Raw genomic sequence first — 20,643 nt, 5'->3', positions numbered from 1 at the left:
TTACAATCAATATAACATTACAAAATGTGACTTCCTTCCCTATCTTTCTGTGGTTCCTTAAATTTTTATTTTTATTTTAATATCTTCTGCATATCCAAATTCATTTAATTTGCTCATTTAATTATCTACTTTAAATATATACTCTTAGGAAACTGCAGGTTATTACAATAATCCTGCTAATGTTTTTTTTATCTGTTTGCAATTTATCTGTAAGTATTCAATAAACTATTCCCATTCTTTATATAAAAAGTTTGTTATCTAGATTTCTTATTCTGTTCACAGAAGGAAATTTGGGGTCCAAGTCAGTGTGTGTGTGTGTGTGTGTGTGTGTGTGTGTGTGTGTGTGTGTTTAAAACAAATTAATGGCTAGCAACAAAAAACTCATAACGTAGGGTGTGATTCTGAGCATCCCAGCACCTGTATGATATTGTGGATTGAAAGGCAGGCTTATGGGCTCATGTCCTTAGGGGCTTCCTCGTGACCATGGTAACATCCACAGCCATCCCCTTCTACACAGACGGTGCTTTGACAGCTGCATCAAAGGCAGAACATGGAAACATTGGGTCTGTAGTAGCTAAAGCTCTCCCTTGTGGCATGTCCACCACAAGGAAGGGAAAATGCACCAGTCCTGGAGCTGCTGCAGTTATTTCACCTCCAGCTTCCTATGCCTTTTGCTCTGGTTGGGTGTGAGCCTAGCAGGGAAAAGGAAGCAGTGTGGGATATGGTAGCTATGCAAATTGCAACATACAATATGGTGGTGTGCGTTATGGTTGCTCCACAATGGATTATTTCCTCCCTGCCAAACCATAGATTGTTCTGCCTGTGAATCAACAGACCTAGGCTGTTAATAAAATTTGGTTTGTACTCAGCTATACGTTTTAAGTGTGTTTTAAGTGCAATATACAATGTGACGCTAGGTGGTGGTGGTGAGCCTTATGGGGAATTCAATTATATATATAAAATCAATGTGATACACACACACACACACACACACACACACACACACACACTGTAATATATAGATTAAAACAAGCTTTAAAAAGCAGAACAGTTTTTATATGTGGTTAGATTTCACCATAATTCTACTGGCTGCACCACTAGGCTTGTTGACTAAAGAAGAAATTATGACACAAGGAAACATTCTGTGTCCCATGAACAAGCCCATCTTGGTTATTCCTCCAGACCCATTGCTTCAAACTATTGGGGAAATGCAGAAATCTGGGCAAGGTTTACATAATGAATTTATGAAATGAGAACGCAAGGTTTCAGAAAGCTATCTCATGTATGGAAATCTAATCTTGCCAAAATATAATTTTTCTGAATAAAGCCAAATACCACTCATTTCTACTAGAATATGTGAAGCATGTAAAAATAGCTAATTTAACTTTGCAAGTATGCCAATTTATCCTGTGCCTTAAGTGGCATACGAATCCTCGGGCATGTGATTTCTTGCTCTGTGGAGTCCTAGAACCAAAGGATACTTTTCTGCAACTACAAACATTTGGCCGAAATAATACCAAAAGCTTCCTCATCTTCCCATAACAGCTTGTGAGATACTGTATTGCTCACTCAGCAACTAATCGTGGCAATGAACCATTTATTATGGTAGGAAGTAGACAGTTAAGTCTATTCCCTTTTCTTCCCTGTTGCTGCTCTGAATGCATCGCTCACCTGCTCTCTTCTAGCAGAGTGTGCAGGAAGAAATGGTCAAAAGGGTTACAATTCCCAGAGTTCCCTGAAGTGAGAGTCTGATGTTCAGCTGCAAGTCTGTGAGGGGAATAGGGGTCTCCTTAATTCTCAGCACCCTTAACAAACTACAGTTCCCAAGATGCTTCAGAGGAAGCCATAACTATGAAATATAAAAAGGTAAAGGGACCCCTGACCATTAGGTCCAGTCGTGACCGACTCTGGGGTTGTGGCGCTCATCTCGCATTATTGGCTGAGGGAGCCGGCGTATAGCTTCCAGGTCATGTGGCCAGCATGACAAAGCCACTTCTGGCAAACCAGAGCAGCACATAGAAACGCCGTTTACCTTCCCGCTATAGCGGTTCCTATTTATCTACTTGCATTTTGAACTGCTTTCGAACTGCTAGGTTGGCAGGAGCTGGGACCAAGCAATGGGAGCTCACCCCGTCACAGGGATTTGAACCGCCGACCTTCTGATCAGCAAGCCCTAGGCTCAGTGGTTTAACCACAGCACCACCTGGGTCCCCTACTATGAAATATATATGGTGGCTAACTAATCTTTTATATATCACATGTTTTTGCATTATTAATGTATTTGGATGACTTTGTATGATTTTATTGTTTAAACTTTTTTAAAAAAAACTTTTTATTTTTACTTTTCAAATTTATACATTTCATTAATTTCAGAATCATTTTCTCATTTTAAAGTTTGACTTCCTTCCCCCTCTTTCTGTGGTTCCTTAAATTTATTTTTTAAATTTCTTCTGCATATCCAAATTCATTTAATTTGCTCATTTAATTATCTACTTTAAATATAAACTCATGAAACTGCAGGTTATTACAATAATCCTGCCAATGTTTGCAATTTATCTGTAAATATTCAATAAACCATTTCCATTCTTTTATTTTAAAAACAATAAAAATAAAATTATTTTATTTCTTATTCTACTGGTGAATTTCACCATTTCTGCATATTCCATAAGTTTTTGTATCCATTCTTCCTTTGCATCTGACTTCAGCTTCTTTCCATTTTGGGGCGAGCAGCATTCTTGCTGCTGTAGTAGCATACATAAATAAATTTCTATACAATTTAGGTAGTTCTGTCCCTAGAATTCCCAAAAGAAAAACCACTGTGGTTTTTTTTTACGAAGCTTATTTTGAACATCCTTTTCAATTCATTACATATCATTTCCCAGGAAGCTTTAACGTTACTTGCAAGACCACCACATATGATAAAAAGAACCTCCTTTCTCGTGTTTACTGTTTCAATTTATGCCAATAAAGACCAATCACAATCACAATAACAATATAGCGTGGATGTGACTACTGTATACAGATGTTTAGATGCTAACAGAAAACCTCCAAGCCAAGATGGGCAAACTGGAGTGCTTGGTTTTAAAGGAAAGCACAGATGTTGTGGGTGTAACAGTGGGACACAGCTCCTTGTGCATACAATCTCTATAGGAAGGGCAGTGATGGGCATACTGGAGTTGGTGTCACTCAATATTTCAAAGAGGAGCCAGGCAGGATTCAACAGGAATTTTACTAAGGATATGCTACCTCCAACCCACCACCTCCCAAACCAAATCCCCATGGTTATCTTGAATCAAGGACACATCTGCAGGATGGAATTTTGTAGTAATTAGTAACCAATTATCGTCATGTAAATTGGTAAATTTGCAGCCAATACAGTTGTCACAGGCTAGGAGCAATATGGTCCCATCACTGAGAGTCTGCCGACATTCCTGCTGCTGCATTCCGCAGGAATACCGTGTTTCTCATATTTTAAGACACGTCTTATATTAATTTTAACTCAAGAAAATAAGCCTATGGCTTATTTTCGGGGGTGCCTTATTTTTTGCCGAGCCCCGACTGAGCGGGAACCAGCAAAGGCAGCAGCCCGCTGGGCTGGGGTTTGCCTTCCTTGTGAGTCTGTTCTTTTACCTCTTGGCGTCGCTATCACTCACTCACGTCAGTCTCTCTTTCTCCTCCTCTCTCTCCTCCGCTTTGCGTCGGAGATCTAGGCTTCAGGGGCTTCTCCTCCAGCCGCGCTGCAGGCTATTGTTTCGCCCTGGTTCACCCCAGGGCTTTTAGGGGGTCGCTTAGCCTCGCGTTGCCCCTAGACCCCTTAGGCAGCAGCTTCGTGCACGGAGCTTTTCTCAGAGCTCCCGCAGAGCGCGTCCGATGCGAGCGCGAGGAAAGCGGAAGTCGGCTCCCGCGCGCTTTGCCGAGCTCCAACGGAGTGGGAACCAGCGAAGGCAGCAGCCCGCCGCCGGCTTGGAGCTCGGCAAAGCGCGCGCTGCTGCCTTTGCCGGCTCGAGCTCCAAGCCGGCGGCGGGCTGCTGCCTTTGCTGGTTCCCGCTCAGTCCTGCTCTGTCGGGGTTCAGCAAAGGCAGCAGCACACGCTTTGCTGAGCCCCGACTTAGCGGGAACCAGCAAAAGCACAGCCCGCCGCCGGCTTGGAGCTCGAGCCGGCAAAGGCAGCAGCGCGCGCTTTGCCGAGCTCCAAGCCGGCGGCGGGCTGCTGCCTTCGCTGGTTCCCGCTCCGTTGGAGCTCGGCAAAGCGCGCGGGAGCCGACTTCCGGTTTCCTCGCGCTCGCATCGGACGCGCTCTGCGGGAGCTCTGAGAAAAGCTCCGTGCACGAAGCTGCTGCCTAAGGGGTCTAGGGGCAACGCGAGGCTAAGCGACCCCCTAAAAGCCCTGGGGTGAACCAGGGCAAAACAATAGCCTGCAGCGCGGCTGGAGGAGAAGCCCCTGAAGCCTAGATCTCCGTCGCAAAGCGGAGGAGAGAGAGGAGGAGAAAGAGAGACTGACGTGAGTGAGTGATAGCGACGCCAAGAGGTAAAAGAACAGACTCACAAGGAAGGCAAACCCCAGCCCAGGGGGCTGCTGCCTTTGCTGGTTCATGCCGGGTCCAGCATGTCTTATTTTGGGGGGATGCCTTATATTTTTTAGGCTTCAGAAAATCGTGCCATGGCTTATTTTATAGGCACGTCTTAAAATATGAGAAACACGGTAGAAGCTTTCAAAGACTCTTTAAAATAAGACAAAGTGCATTGCAGTGATACAATCTAGATGTTGAGGCGTGACAGGCATATGTCAAGAATGCTTTGATGATGTTTCCCGCTTGGTAGGGGGTTGGACTGGATGGCCCTTGTGGTCTCTTCCAACTTTATGATTCTATGTAGATGGATCCTCATACAACACAAACTCCATTCCGCTTCCTAGGTCTCGAGTTGTTAATTCTGATTGTACTTGTTTGTCAGCAAGCCAGAATACATACCGTAGCTGCCCAGTCTCCCGTTGAAAAATCCAGGATCAGCAGCGGCGTGGCACCGGAAGTCGCTTCTATGCATGTCTGGACATGCGTAGAAGCAACTTCCAGTGCCGGCGCTGCCCGATTTCTGGTGCCCAGACATGGCAGAGCGGCACCAGAAGTCGCTTCTACTAATGTCCACCTGCGTAGAAGCGACTTCCGGTGCCGCTCTGCCCGATTTCCAGTGCCCAGACATGGGCAGAGCGGAACCCGAAATCAGTTCTGCGCATGTCCAGACATGTGCAGAAGGAGCCTCCCTGGCAGGTAGGAAATCGGAGGATTTACAGGATTTTTTTCTATTCGGGATAACAGCGGGAAATGGATTAAAATCCGGGGGTTTCCCGCGAAAAACGGGAGACTTGGCAGCTATGGCCAGAAGATGACAACTGACTGGTGGACTATGGAATTTGCTGTTGACCAGATCAATCAAGTACATTTTCTTTCAGAATGCATTTCTCACAAAATTTGCCCTGTACTGAGTAAAACCTGGACCACTTATGAGACATAAGGAAAAATTGAAAATCTATGAACTTGACTCTTATATGAAATTGAAAGAAAAGTGGAAAGAGGCATTTGCAAAGATAACCATATCCACTTATTAGAATGCAGCATCCACTCTGGCCATCTGGAAAGAAACAATAATATCCAAGAAACATGCACATTCTCTGTGGGGAAGGAAAACCCTCTTCCAAATAAGGATTTTAAAAACATTTTGAATGCCTTTTTTGTTTTTAATGATCATTGAAGTGTCAGCTTCCTGCAGTACAAGAGACAGGCACTCTTCTGTGGAATGAATTGTGGAAAATAAAAATAGAGAAAAAAGTTATGTTCAGCATCTGAAATGCAGGGGTTTTCTTGTTGTTTTTAAAATCTTTTGCATGTAGAATGCTTCCTGGCAGTCACAAAAGAAGGAAGACCCTTAAAAAGCCTAACTGAAAAGAGCTATATTATCTCCTGCTATTTTTCACTGGGAATAGTCGTTTGCATGGTGCTGCATTGTAAAAGGATATTGCAACAGTCCCATTGGAAGCCATCCTGCAGCAAGGAAGCCCAGTCGAGCCAGGAAGTCAATGTAGTCTGCCCAAGATAACCCAAGATCACAATGTTATCACTTCACCTACTGAGGTGCTACCGACAGGGCAAAATGTATCTCATGGAGGCTAAGACTATCAGTGGCTACTGGCTATTATGGTTATATTATCTCCAGTACAGTGGTACCTTGGTTCTCAAACTTAATCTGTTCTGGAAGTCGGTTCCAAAACCAAAGCGTTCCAAAACCAAGGCACGCTTTCCCATAGAAAGTAATGCAAAATGGATTAATCCGTTCCAGACTTTTAACAAAAATCCCCCAAACAGCAGTTTAACATGAATTTTACTATCTAACGAGACCATTGGTCCATAAAATGAAAGCAATAAACAATGTACTGCAGTCACACAATCAATCAGTAGCTGAACTGGGTTCCACACAGTCACGCACACACAAAACGAGCCACAAAAATGCAAAGTAAATAGTAAAAGCAGACAGACCTCAGCATAACACTCCAAACGGAAGTGTGGCACTCAAATCGGAAGCGTAACACTCAAATTGTGAGCGGAACACTCCAAACGGAAAGAAAATGGAAGTGTGGCACTCAAATCGGAAGCGTAACACTTAAAACGGAGCATGTTCGACTTCACAAAAAAGTTCACAAACTGGAACACTTACTTCTGGGTTTGCAGTGTTTGGGTTCCAAGTTGTTTGAGAACCAAGGCGTTTGAGAACCAAGGCACAAATGTATCAGATAAAGTATCCTCTGATCAAGGGGATCAAGAGTCAGGGAGAGCTATTGCGCCTCCCATGAGCATGTGGTTGGCCACTGTGAGAACAGAATGTTGACTAGATGGACCTTTGGTTTGTTCCCACAGGGATCCTCTGATATACTTACTGCCAGCAGATGAGAAAGATGCCCAAATCCAGCCTTCACAATTCCTGTCTCTGCTGCCATCAAGTGGACATCAGCTTCCTGCTACTGAGGAAGGGGACAACAAACTTTCTTTCGATTATTCCTCTGCCCATCATGACCATGTTGCCCCTGTATGTTTGTTTCACGCTACACAGTACTGCATAACGAAGACAATGCCATTATTTTTGAAATGTTGTTGACTTCTTCATTCCTTTCTTTTTCTTCTTCCTCTCCCGATGCCTGACTGCTACCTCTAAAATTATAGGTAGCAGAAGGCAGATAACAGCCTGCAAAGTTTGTGGAGGCAGGCACGCACATTATTTAGCTGTGCCTGTCTGCGCCAACACAAGTATTTGTCATACTTCTTGCTTATTACTGGAGTGAAGTGCCACCAATGAGGAAAGTGCCAGAGATATTTAGAAACTGGCAACGTGATCCAGCTAGAATACCTCTGGGCTGTGTGCAGTGATACTTTGAAACTTCCAGCAAGTGATCAAAGGGACAGCCTACTGGCTTAGAGGGAGTGCTGCAACTGATAAACACCTAAAACTGTGGACTCTGCAAGCTGCACAAATCAGGAAATGACTTGCTTCACAGCAGACGCTGGGAAAATGTACCTTGCTCAATGTGCTTAGGCTGGATAATATATTTTAACGCTTGTTTTCCCCTTGCTTAGTTCTCTCAGGGGCATGGCTTGCTATCAGCTCAATGAGTGACACCTCATGAACAAAATTGGATGGGACAAGGGGAACCTATCCTATAAAAAGGAACTGAAAACAGATTGTTTTTTTTAAAAAAAGAGGGATTTAATAAATAATGGTATCATGACCAGGCTAAGTAGAAAAGGATGAGATATCCACATCATTTTCTTCAATGATTTTTTTAATAATAAATTTACCATTATATTATCCTATATTATGTGCACGATACAGTAGGTCAAATTATGTGCAAAGAAAAGTACTATGAGAGCAAGGGATGCTTGTTTCACGTGATTCTTCTGGCTCACCTAGAGCTACGCCTTAATTCATTTAGGGTAATTCACAACTGAAAGCAGGCTCCTATGAAATATCCTCAACTGGATGGGGAATATCACACACAAGTGGGGGCTTTGTATACATTTCTGCAGCCTGATCCAACAGCTACATCTCTCTGTGTGTAATTCTCCATGGCAGCCTTCTCCAATCTCATGCCCTTCTGATGGTTTGGACTACATCTCCCATCATCCTTGACCACCGGCCCTGGTGGCTGAGTCTGATGGGAATAATGATTATTATTATTATTATTATTATTATTATTATTATTATTATTATTTATACTCCACCCCACTCTGGGCAGCTTCCAACAAAATATTAAAATACAGTAGTCCGTCAAACATTAAAAGCTTCCCTAAACAGGGCTGTCTCTCAGATGTCTTCTAAAAGTCTGGTAATTGTTTTTCTCTTTGATATCTGGTAAGAAGGTGTTCCACAGGGCGGGTGCCACTACCGAGAAGGCCCTCTGCCTGGTTCCCTGTAACTTGGCTCTCGCAGTGAGGGAACTGCCAGAAGGCCCTCGGCGCTGGACCTCAGTGTCCGGGTAGAACAATGGGGGTGAAGACACTCCTTCAGGTATAATGGACCGAGGCCGTTTAGGGCTTTAAAGGTCATTTGACCTTTGAATTGTGCTCGGAAACGTACTGGGAGCCAATGTAGGTCTTTCAAGACCATTGTAATGTGGTCTCGGTGGCCGCTCCCAGTCACCACTCTAGCTTCCGCATTCTGGATTAGTTGTAGTTTCCGGGTCACCTTCAAAGGTAGCCCCACATAGAGCGCATTGCAGTAGTCCAAGCGAGAGATAACCAGAGCATGTACCACTCTGGCGAGACAGTCCGCAGGCAGGTAGGGTCTCAGCCCGTGTACCAGATGGAGCTGGTAAACAGCTGTCCTGGATACAGAATTGACCTGCGCCTCCATGGACAGCTGCGAGTCCAAAATGACTCCCAGGCTGCACACCTGGTCCTTCAGGGGCACAGTTAGCCCATTCAGGACCAGGGAGTCCTCCACACCTGCCCACCTTCTGTCCCCCCCAAAACAGTACTTCTGCCTTGTCAGGATTCAACTTCATTCTGTTAGCCGCCATCCATCCTCCAACCGCCTCCAGGCACTCACACAGGACCTTCACTGCCTTCACTGGTTCTGATTTGAAAGAGAGGTAGAGCTGGGTATCATCCGCATACTGATGAACACCCAGCCCAAACCCCCCTGATAATCTCTCCCAGCGGCTGCATGTAGATGTCGAAACGTTTGGGGGAGAGGATAGAACCCTGAGGCAACCCACAAGTGAGAGCCCAGGGGTCTGAACACTCATCCCCCACCACCACTTTCTGAACACAGCCCAGGAGGAAGTAGCGGATCCACCGAGAGAAGCATTCACCACCCCACAAAGCCCATCGCCCAGCCCTTCCTGGCTAGCTTTTATAAGCCAGGATGGGCAAGGATCAAGGAGAGAGGTGGTTGGTTTCACCCGTATAAGCAGCCTGTCCACATCCTCGGAGGTAACAGATTGGAATTGATCCCACGCAACTTGACTAGACAGGTCTGTAGTACTCTCCCGCCCCGGCCCTGCTCCCACGGTGGAGTCTACCTCTTCCCGAATCTGAGTAACTTTATCTTTTCAAAATCATTGCAGGAGATCATGTGGCCTGTACTGGATTTGCAGTCCGAAATGTCCAGAGAGCACCAAGTTGGGGCAGGCTGCTCCAGGGGTTTGAAATGCAAGTGCCCTTAGGATTCCATTGATTAAATTTGCCATCTAATATCTTTATGTATTTCTTGAAGTTCTATTGAAAAGTGAAGTTAGTGGTGCATTTTCTGGTGGGAGGAAGAGAATAGCTCCACTGAGGATCAAGGAAACTTCAAAGCAGAGACAGGGGACATGTGGGCCCTCCACCTGTTGGACTCCAACTTCCATCAGACCCAACCAGCATGGCCTATCATCAGGGATGATGGAAATTTATAGTCCAAGAACATCTGGAGAGCCACAGGTTCCCCACCAAGCTCTAAGACCAACCTGGATGAATGAGGAGAAGAAAACAGTAGAGTTTTGACACCAATAATACCTTCAATACACTAATGACTTTTTAGCCACTGTGTAATCACCCTAAAAGGGCAAATACATTACAACAGGGCTACCGGGAATTCCCTACAATACGAATACGCACACCATGTCCTGAACTAGGCTGATTAGTTCTAGCATATATTTTTTTCATATTGGAAAGATTTTCAATAACGGTCATGGTTGCCTATAGGGGCATTTCCCCCTTTCCTCCCCAAACCCCTTACACAATGCACGTGTGCCAAAGAAACCAGTTTATTTTCCTGTTCTTGTGACATTTTGCTTTGCAGCTTCTGCTTTTTGCCTGGCAATGCTCAGGGACATTTCCTGCCTGATTCCTGGCTGTGGGGAATCTTCATTCAGATGGGCTTTTCTGCTTCAGAGCAACTGATCATTCCGTTACCAGCTTCATTAGTATAAATTACTGGACCATCTCTCTCGTCCCCTGAGTCTTACTAAAGGTAGCTGTGCAAGGAAATTAGATCAAAGTTAAAGCTTAAGTGCAATAAAACACTACTAAACTTTCTTGAGAAGCACAGAGAGAAATATACAGGCATTGTATGTGAAATATAATTTTTAATGACTCTCATAAATAATATGCTAATCTAATTTTCTTTGCACTAAGCCTTCTCATTTTCACTGGGAGCAGATTTACAGGATGTGAGTTCTGTAATTAAGGCAACTGGGTTTTTTTTTTTGTCTTTCCAGGTTAGGGTAAATCCCTTTTGTTTATGCCCACCAGCTACATATTGACCATCTTCATTTGTATTAGCAAAATGATGCTGTATTTTAATTAAGTAAATAGAGTTTCTCATTAGGCTAACGCTTTGCAAATGTACTCAGGGCACATTATGTTTGAGAATGTTCTTTATCATCCGGTTTAGCCTTGTGCTCATGTCGTGTGCAATTACCAAGCCCTGCTAGCAACTCCAAATTCCACCAGAAGAACACCCTTGCTGGACTACATGGCTACAAGAAAAGAGAGCTATTTTCCCAATTACGGCATTTGAAATGTATTTCAGATGCCATAGTTGGAATATTTCAAAGCTCCTGCAACCTTATAGGTGAATTGCATCCTTGTAGTGGGCTTCTATGCAGGTCTACTCAGAAGTAAATCCAAATGAGTTCCATAGGATTTACTCCCAGGCAGTCAGCAGTGCAGCGGTGCTCACCTGAACACACCCTTCGCCAGCATAGCTGCAGCTTACTAGTGGTAAAGTTGGTGTGGTGCAAAAGCACTGGTGCAACTAATCCAGCACTCTCACAGGTGTGTTTGCACCATGCCACCACCCTTACTGCCCCTCCTCTCCCTTCTGGTAAGCCTCAGTTAAGCACTGCCACCCTACCCTGCCAACAACCAATGTTCCCAAGTAAGCATGAAAAGGACTGCACCCTAAGCATATTAATAACTGGACATTATTTGGTGGAAATGAGTATTTATTTGAGCTCTTGAAAGTGGTTGTCCTGGAGTTCATAAGATTCAGCTATAGAAGCTATATGCATTTTCTCTACCTATGCTTGGCCTATTATTGCTACTAGACCTGAAGCAAAACACCAGGTTGTTCATTATATGCTAAGTCTAAAGTGGGTGATTTACCCACTTCATGAAGACCTCAGAGTTTCCTGTTTCTTCCGCATGACTTCTACCTCTGTACAATCCAACAGCGTATGTATAGACCAGCAGCAACTGTGTGCCCATATACAATTCTTCAAAAATGAGGCTGAAATTCCAGGGATCAATTATTTGGCAGGAGATATTGTTCTGTGCAGTGCTGCTCCACAAGAGAATTCTCTGCAGATAAGCCACCTGCAAAAGAGTAAAAGAAAAAACGGTAAAGGTAAAGGACCCCTGGACAGTCAAGTCCAGTCAAAGGTGACTATGGGGTGCAGTGCTCATCTCGCTTTTCAGGCCAAGGGAGTCAGTGTTTCTCCACAGACAGCTTTCCGGGTCATGTGGCCAGAGTGACTAAATCACTTCTGGTGCAACAGGACCCCTGGCAGTTAAGTCCAGTCGCGAACGACTCTGGCGTTGTGGCGCTCATCTCGCTTTACTGGCTGAGGGAGCCAATGTTTGTCCACAGACAGTTTTTCTGGGTCATGTGGCCAGCATGACTGAGCCGCTTCTGGCAAAACCAGAGCAGCACACGGAAATGCCGTTTACCTTCCCGCTGGAGCGGTACCTACGGTATTGATCTATTTGCACTTGGATGTCCTTTCAAACTGCTAGGTTGGCAGGAGCTGGGGCCGAGCAATGGGAGCTCACCCCGTCGCGGGGATTCGAACTGCTGACCTTCCGATCGGCAAGCCCTAGGCTCAGTGGTTTAGACCACAGGGCCACCCGCGTCCCTGCCGCAGCGGTACCTATGTGCTTCGAAACTGCCAGGTTGGCAGAAGCTGGGACAGAGAAACAAGAGCTCACCATCATTGAGCAGATTCAAACGGCTGACCTTTTGATCAACAGCCATCCAGATTGCCTGGTGGTCACTACTATTTCTTGGAAGGAAATCCAGAGGTTGACTATGTGAAGAAGTACTTTCTTTTGTCTGTTCTGCATCTTCAGTTTCTTTGAATGTCTTCAGTTTCTTTGGATGAAAAAAGCAAATTCATGGAACAATTCATCAGAATCAGTCCCCCATGTGCAAGTGTCCTTGTGTGGGACTGTAGAAGACAAATATTTCCTTACTTGTTCTCCAAGCACACTGCATCTACAGTTTCTTTGGATGGAAAAAAAAGCCCCAAATCATGGAACAATACATCAGAATCGGTCTCTCACGGGCAAATGTCCTTGTGTAGGGTTGTAGAAGACAGATGTTTCCTTTTTCTTCTCCAAGCACAATGCTTACACTATTCTATAAGTTTTTCGAATCTACACAGATTTGCTTATATGTTAAATATGAATTGATTGGTCCAGTTAAGATCTGACCATCTCACAAATATTCATGAGAAGCATATTACAAATACAATAACACCTGCAATAATTTTAGATATGAAATAGTATGACGTATACATTGATAAAGTGGTTCTCTTTCCTTTCTGCTGCAATTTTTCATAGTAAGCAGATACGGTGACAACATGTTTAATCTTTCTTACTATCTCTTCCGACTGTAGCTAAAGCATATGGATAGCGTTTTTAATGAAACTATACAGTTCCATAGAGAGAATTTATTGCTGCCTTGTCCTCGAGGTAGCCCGTTATAAATTGGACAATTCATTTCAAAAGATACTCTTTTTATAATAACAATCTCAAACAAATTAATGTTCAAACTCTCTGGATATTTTAATTTCTAAAATAAATCTCCTGTGGGCAACCAGTAACCCTCCCCCCCCTTCTTATTGCATCTCTCTGTGGAAACAAATTCATTCTACTCCTTCACTATTGCTTTTCATAAAGCGGAGGAAAGTAGATTAGGATTTGTATAAATTTGCAGAAATAAAACATTTATTTGTGAACTCCAAGTTACAATATTGCCCAGAAAGCATGTTTCTAAAACAGCATGATTCCTAGTGAAATACGGGCTCTGATTTGCCCTAATGATACAACCTGCAGCCCTGTCCTATGCATGTTTATATACTAATTATTTCAGAAGGGTTTATTTTCAAGTAAGCACTTATTGAATTGGGGCACTAACAAGTAACCTATCTACACAGCCTATCTACATTATGAAATTGAATCAGGCCCAGAAAGAAGAAGCCTTTCTCCATGCTAAAACACAACTGCAAATCAAAAGTGTATGTTGGGTTCGGGGGGAGCTGGTATGCTCCTGTCTGCTGCCCACTTCTCACATTTTACATTAGCCTAATTATAATGCCCGAAGAGAGGTTTTGGTAATGATAAAAGCCTCCGAGCCAAGATGAACTGAGCTACGGTGCTTATGCTAAGAGGAAAAAATAAATCACAGGCACAATGAGCATATCAGAAACCTGGTGTAATGGAAAGGATTGGTGAGACGCAATTATCCCTGGAAACAAAAGTATGAAAAGGAAAGCCTATTGTGGGGTTTTGCTCCTCTGTCAATCAAGAAGTGGAAAGAATCCAATGAACTGGAGAGCTTCAAAGAGAGAGGAGACAACCTGAAGAAGCATTGTGGGTGCTGGCAGACCACAAGATTAAGCAGGGAGTAATTTGAAGTGACCCCTTTTTCAGGACCCAGGTGGCGCTGTGGTTAAACCACTGAGCCTAGGGCTTGCTGATCAGAAGGTCGGTGGTTCGAATCCCTGTGATGGGGTGAGCTCCCGTTGCTGGGTCCCAGCTCCTGCCAACCTAGCAGTTCGAAAGCACGTCAAAATGCAAGTAGATAAATAGGTACCACTCCAAGCGGGAAGGTAAACGGCGCTTTCGTGTGCTGCTCTGGTTTGCCAGAAGCGGCTTTGTCATGCTGGCCACATGACCTGGAAGCTATACGCCGGCTCCCTCGGCCAATAATGCGAGATGAACGCGCAAACCCAGAGTCGGTCATGACTGGACCTAATGGTCAGGGGTCCCTTTACCTTTACCTTTAATTTGAAGTGACCCCTTTTTTCAGGAAAAATTGCCAGAGCTCTCAGAATCAGGCCAAATTTTGGCTTGGGTTTTGGGATTTTTCTGAAGCCGGTGCAGAACCCCAGGAAATACCCTCTTAACTTTTTTTTTAAAAAAACCAAATACTCTACAAAGAGAAATGAAGCATTCATCAAATATATATAAAAAAGAATTGTCTTACAAAAACTTCAACATATTAAACATATGGTGTCCAACTGAGAGAGAGAGAGAGAGAGAGAGAGAGAGAGAGAGAGAGAGAGAGAATATTATTTTGCAGAACTGGATTCTCACATTTTAGAAGCCATTATGGCAAGTTTCAGGCATCAATCCAGAACATCCAGCTGTGGCAGTTCATTCTAGAGCTTCCTGTGGCTGCAAATTCCATGAGGCAAAGCTACTTATAAAAATGTTGTAACAGTTTCTATCATATAGGTAGTTATCGGAGAGCCTTTCAAAACTTCCAGCCACTCTATGCCATGCCTGCTACCATAGTCAATCACTTTGATCCAATGAAAGTGACTCAGACATGGAAAGAGATTCTAGATTTGGATAACTACCACTGTCATTTGTCCCTTAGTTTAGACCACCACTAGCATCTGAACTCCATCACACCCTTTTGTGCTTAGCTAGGCCTTCGTTGCTCACTCGGGGTGCTGGCTTCTCCTGAGCCAGGATACCTTGAGAGAAGCAAGTTATGTGCAACAGCATCCATATAAATAGCTTTTTGTTGTGTGAATAGCTCCCCTACTCGCTGGATCATCACCTTGTCGTTGTCGTGGTGAGCAAAGATCAGCAGTGTTGAAGCAATGATTCTTCAACATCAACTTCGTTGGACTGGTCATGCTGTGCAGATGCCTGATAATCGTCTTCCAAAGCAACTACTCTATTCCGAACTTAAAAATGGAAAGCGTAATGCTGGTGGTCAACAAAGGAGGTTTAAAGACTGTCTCAAGGCATATCTTTAAAAAGGTAGTACATATAAAAACTGACAACTGGGAAACACTGGCCTGCGAGCGCTCCAGTTGGAGAACAGCCTTTACCAAAGGTGTCATGGGCTTTGAAGACACTCGATCTCAGGACGCAAGGGAGAAACGTGCTAAGAAGAAGGCATGCTTGGCAAATCCACACCGTGATCAACTCCCGCCTGGAAACCAATGTCCCCACTGTGGAAGGACGTGTGGATCCAGAATTGGCCTCCACAGTCACTTACGGACCCATTGTTAAAACCGTGTTTATGGAAGACAATCTTACTCGGCTGCGAGTGATCGCCAAAGAAGAAGAAAGAAAGAGTGAATAGTTCCACAAGGGTGTGGATCTGTATTTGCAGATCTCAAGAAAGACTGAGGACCAACGGAGGACTGAGGGTATCTTTCTTCTGCTTTTTTTCATTTTAGGATTCTGTGGGAACTTCAGTATATAATTTCCTGGGTTTATAAGTGGGGCAGGAGTGGTAGTGCTACTAGTAGGTAGGGGCTTATGCAAGTGGGAGGGCATGCAAGAGAGGTCTTGCAGATAATGTGGTTTTCTCCCATGTAAGTGGGCACAGGAATGCAACCAAAATAAATAAACAGGATTTTTTTTAAAGAGCCATAATAGCAGGGATAGTTGCACTCAATTTCTCTGAATATATTAGGAGCTCAAGTGCAGTTAGCTGAAGCCATTAAATGGATTTTGCACAACATGTCGGAGCGGCAACACACACTGAATCAGTTTGCAATACAGAGGTTACATTTTTAATATGGACATTTGCACACTATTAAAAGGTTGCCGTAAACACAAATTGGACGCTTGGTAGAAGATTAATCATTTACAGCTTATATAACGTGCTTTCTAAAGGATGTTATTATGAAAGAATTCTAAAATGAACAAATTCCATATAGGAAGGGAAACCCTTTCTTGTATAACTTAAAAAAACATACACAGGAAACCCTGACAAGTACTGTACATAAATTAGATTATACCTTCTTTTAGAAGTGAATTTGTAAGCAAATATGCAAAGGCAGCAGACAAAATAATAATAATAATAATAATAATAATAATAATAATAATAATAATAATTACTACTACTACAAAGCCCTACAATTGAAAATAAAGCTTTTATAAGAATATATGCACTTATGCACATGTTTGTTTTTAAATGTATAAAAATTCAGTTGTGCTACATTTTGTGCAGTAAAAATGAGGCTGCGCCTTATTTGAGATTATGTTTATGTAGGAATTTGGAGAAAGGCATTTCGTTTGGGCCTGAAGAATGGACATAAGTTTGAACAGAAGGACCAGAGGGCCTGTCACCACAGACAGAAAGAAGAGTCTTGAGTAAAAGCAGCAGTTCATCTAAGGACACTGAACCATAACAGCATGGGAACTACATTGTATTACAATACTTCACCATTTGTTCTAACTACCCAAGTACTATATCCTGATACTTGTGTTTATATATATATATTTATCTTTTACACCTAAATTTAACACAGCACTACAAGTGTGCTCTGTCCCCAGGCACACTCAGGGAAGGTTTTGTCAGTTTCGGTTCTTTCAGTTTCTCATTTTCCCAGTCATAAATTCAGTTATCCTCATTTTGTAGCAATTGGTGTTGTTATTTTTGTTTGTATTTGTTGTGTTAAAGTGCTGTGTTTTCTTTTCTGTAAAATTAATAAAAAATATATTTTTTAAAAAAGAATCACATATATTCGGCAGCATAATCCAGGTATATTTGTTGCCCATTCATTTGTGTCTACAAGGGGGATTTGCTGTGCCTCTGAAGAGAGTCTTTGCATCATAGATGTCCAAAGCTCACATGCTTCAAAATTTTGTAAGCTTTGTGGCTGTTGTAGCATAACATTAAACTTTAGGGCTGCTGGATATGCAATAAACATTCCCTCAGAATGATGCTTGGAATGGATGTTTAGAATACATGTTGAAGTCTGTTTTACTCATTGGCAGTGTGAGCACTTATGGGCTCAGGAGTAGAACTCATAGACACAAGACTTCACCAGGAATGCAACTTAGTCCTTAAAATACAGATGTAGCAACAGGGTGACTATTCCAGAGAACTGACCAAGGATTTCAAAAATGCAATGACATTATTGAAGATAACTCGGACCATGCCTGAATAAGAAGATTACTGCAGGGCTGAGTAACCAGATGTCACTGCAAACCCATCAGTTCCAGCCCATGTGGCCAATGGTCAGCAATGATGGAAGTCACGTAAGCAACAGCTGGAGGGCAACAGATTCCCTAGCCTGTATTACTGGGTACCTCATCCCTGTTTAGCTAACACAACAGTGTGAGACGTGGTAGAGAGATAAACTGTGTACATATTTAAATCATTAAAAGGTAAAGGTAAAAGACCGCTGACAGTTACGGTAAGTCCTTTCGCGAACGACTCTGGGGTGACGGTGCTCCTCTCGCTTTACAGACTGAGGGAGCTGGCGTTTGTCCGCTCTGCAGACAGTTATTCTGGGTCATGTGGCAAGCAGGACTAAGCCGCTTCTGGTGCAACAAAACACCAAAACCAGAGCAGCGCACGGAGCTGCCGTTTACCTTCCTGCACTTTTTGGCATGCTTTTGAACTGCTAGGTTGACAGGAGCTGGGACCGAGCAACGAGAGCTCAACCTCTCGTGGGGATTCGAACCGCCAACCTCCTGATTGGCAAGCCTGAGAGGCTTAGTGGTTTAGACCAGTGGTCTTCAACCCCTGGGCCACGGACCGGTACCGGTCCGTGGATCAATTGGTACCGGGTCGCCCAAGAAACATTTAAATACAATTAAATTAAAATTATTAAATCAAAACAATCTAAATAAAATATAAACAATCAATGTCCCCCCCTCAGCGGGCCGCGGTAAAATTATCAAACGTCGACTGGTCCGCGGCGATAAAAAGGTTGGGGAGCACTGGTTTAGACCACAGCGCCGCCCGCGTCTCATATATAAATAAATATAATATAAATAATATGAAGGTTTAAAAAGACAATTTGCTGAGCTATGTAGCTGAAGACGACCATTCCTTCTATGTTATAAGTCAGGGTCCCAAACTAAATCTGGCCTGCGGACGGTCCAGGAATCAGTATGTTTTTACATGAGTAGAATGTGTCCTTTTATTTAAAATGCATCTCTGGGTTATTTGTGGAGCATAGGAATTCGTTCATATTTTTTTCCAAAATATAGTCCAGCCCCCCACAAGGTTTGCTGACCCCTGAAGTGAAAGGCATGTAAAATTCTACATGGGGAAGAGTTATATGGTATTCCCTGCAACTATAGTCTTCCCTGCTTGCTGCATTAGCTGCCCTAACTGAAAATGTTGGGCTGTAAAAGTAGTAGCACAGGATTGGTCTGCCCCTCCCATCGATTTCAAGGGAATTTCAGCTGCAATTCTGTGCACACTTACCTGGGAGCAAGCTTCATTGTTCTCCATGGGACTTACAGTGGTACCTCGCAAGACTAATGCCTCGTGCAATGAAAAACTCGCAAGACGACAGCATTTTGCGTTGCGCGAGGTGTCCCGCAAAACGAAGTTTTATATGGCCGTGCTTCGCAAGACGATGTTTTTCCCTAAAGCCACAGTGCCACCTAGTGGATATACAGTGGAAATACAGTGGTGCCTCGCAAGACGACGTTTTCGCAATACGACACGACTCGCGGAACAAATTAATTTCATCTCGCGAGGTACCATTGTACTTCTCTGCTGACAGGTACAGAATTGTGCCATTAAGAAGGTCTGCCTTTTCTGACTTGCATTATATATCTCATTCAGGATTTCACCTGGGCCCTGGGCTCCTGGAGCAGGGGACTCTGTTTAGGATGATGAATGTGCTACCTTTGAAGATGACCCGGAAACTACAATTAACCCAGAATGCGGCAGCTAGACTGGTGACTGGGAGCAGCCGCAGAGACAACATAACTCCGGTCTTGAAAGACCTACATTGGCTCCCAGTATGTTTCCGAGCACAATTCAAAGTGTTGGTGCTGACCTTTAAAGCCCTTAAACGGCCTCAGTCCAGTATACCTAAAGGAGCGTCTCCACCTCCATCGTTCTGCCACTGAGGTCTAGTGCCGAGGGCCTTCTGGCGGTTCCCTCACTGCGAGAAGCCAAGTTACAGGGAACCAGGCAGAGGGCCTTCTCGGTAGTGGCACTCACCCTGTGGAATGCCCTCTCACCAGATGTCAAAGAGAAAAACAACTACCAGACTTTTAGAGGACATCTGAAGGCAGCCCTGTTTAGGGAAGCTTTTAATGTTTAATAAATTATTGTATTTTAATATTTCTGTTGGAAGCCACCCAGAGTGGCTGGGGAAACACAGCCATATGGGCGGGGTATAAATAATAAATTATTACAGTGGTACCTTGACAACCGAATGCTTCAACTTCCGAAGGTTTAGACTTCCGAAGTCAACAACCCCGGAAGTTTTTGCGCTGCGCGCGTTCTACACCTACGCAAAGCAGCGCATGTAGTCGGCGCAAGAGCAGCAGCGCAAAATGGCACTTTGCGCATGTGCAGAAGCGCCGCTTCGACAACCGAAGACCTCGACTTACGAAAACGGCCGCAGAACAGATCGTCTTATTATTATTATTATTATTATTATTATTACCTCTGGTTATATCAACTAGAGTGCAGATGAAACATCTACTGATGCTCGCATGAGAAGACCAACCCAATAATAATAACCAGTATGGGTTTCAGTCAATTAAATGAATTTGCACATGACTGTAAACAATGTTTCTAAAGCAAGAGGCATAATTTATTTGCTTCTAGGTGATACATGATGTGCCACAGCAATATCCACCTTAGAAGGGATTCCTCTTGTGAGAGAGAGAAGAGAAAAGGCCCATTTTCAGATGGTGCTGTCTACCTACACATTTTCTAAGTGCTTGCATTTTTAAAAACAAAATCATCATCATCTAATCATTGACTTTAATTGCAACATTATTCTATTCAGTCCCTGTGCAGTGGGGAAGCCAGTCTCAGGGGGCCAGGTTTGCAGCAGAAATCATATTGTAAAGATAACCAATGAAATTGGCTTAAGACTCCAAAGGAAAAGAGTGGAGTGAGACTACATAATATCCATGCAGAGGGAAGAATCAGTGT

This window comes from Zootoca vivipara, chromosome 3 (genome assembly GCF_965207765.1).
Source record: "Zootoca vivipara chromosome 3, rZooViv2.hap1.1, whole genome shotgun sequence".
Classification (NCBI taxonomy): domain Eukaryota; kingdom Metazoa; phylum Chordata; class Lepidosauria; order Squamata; family Lacertidae; genus Zootoca; species Zootoca vivipara.
Note: the sequence above shows the minus strand (reverse complement) of the source record.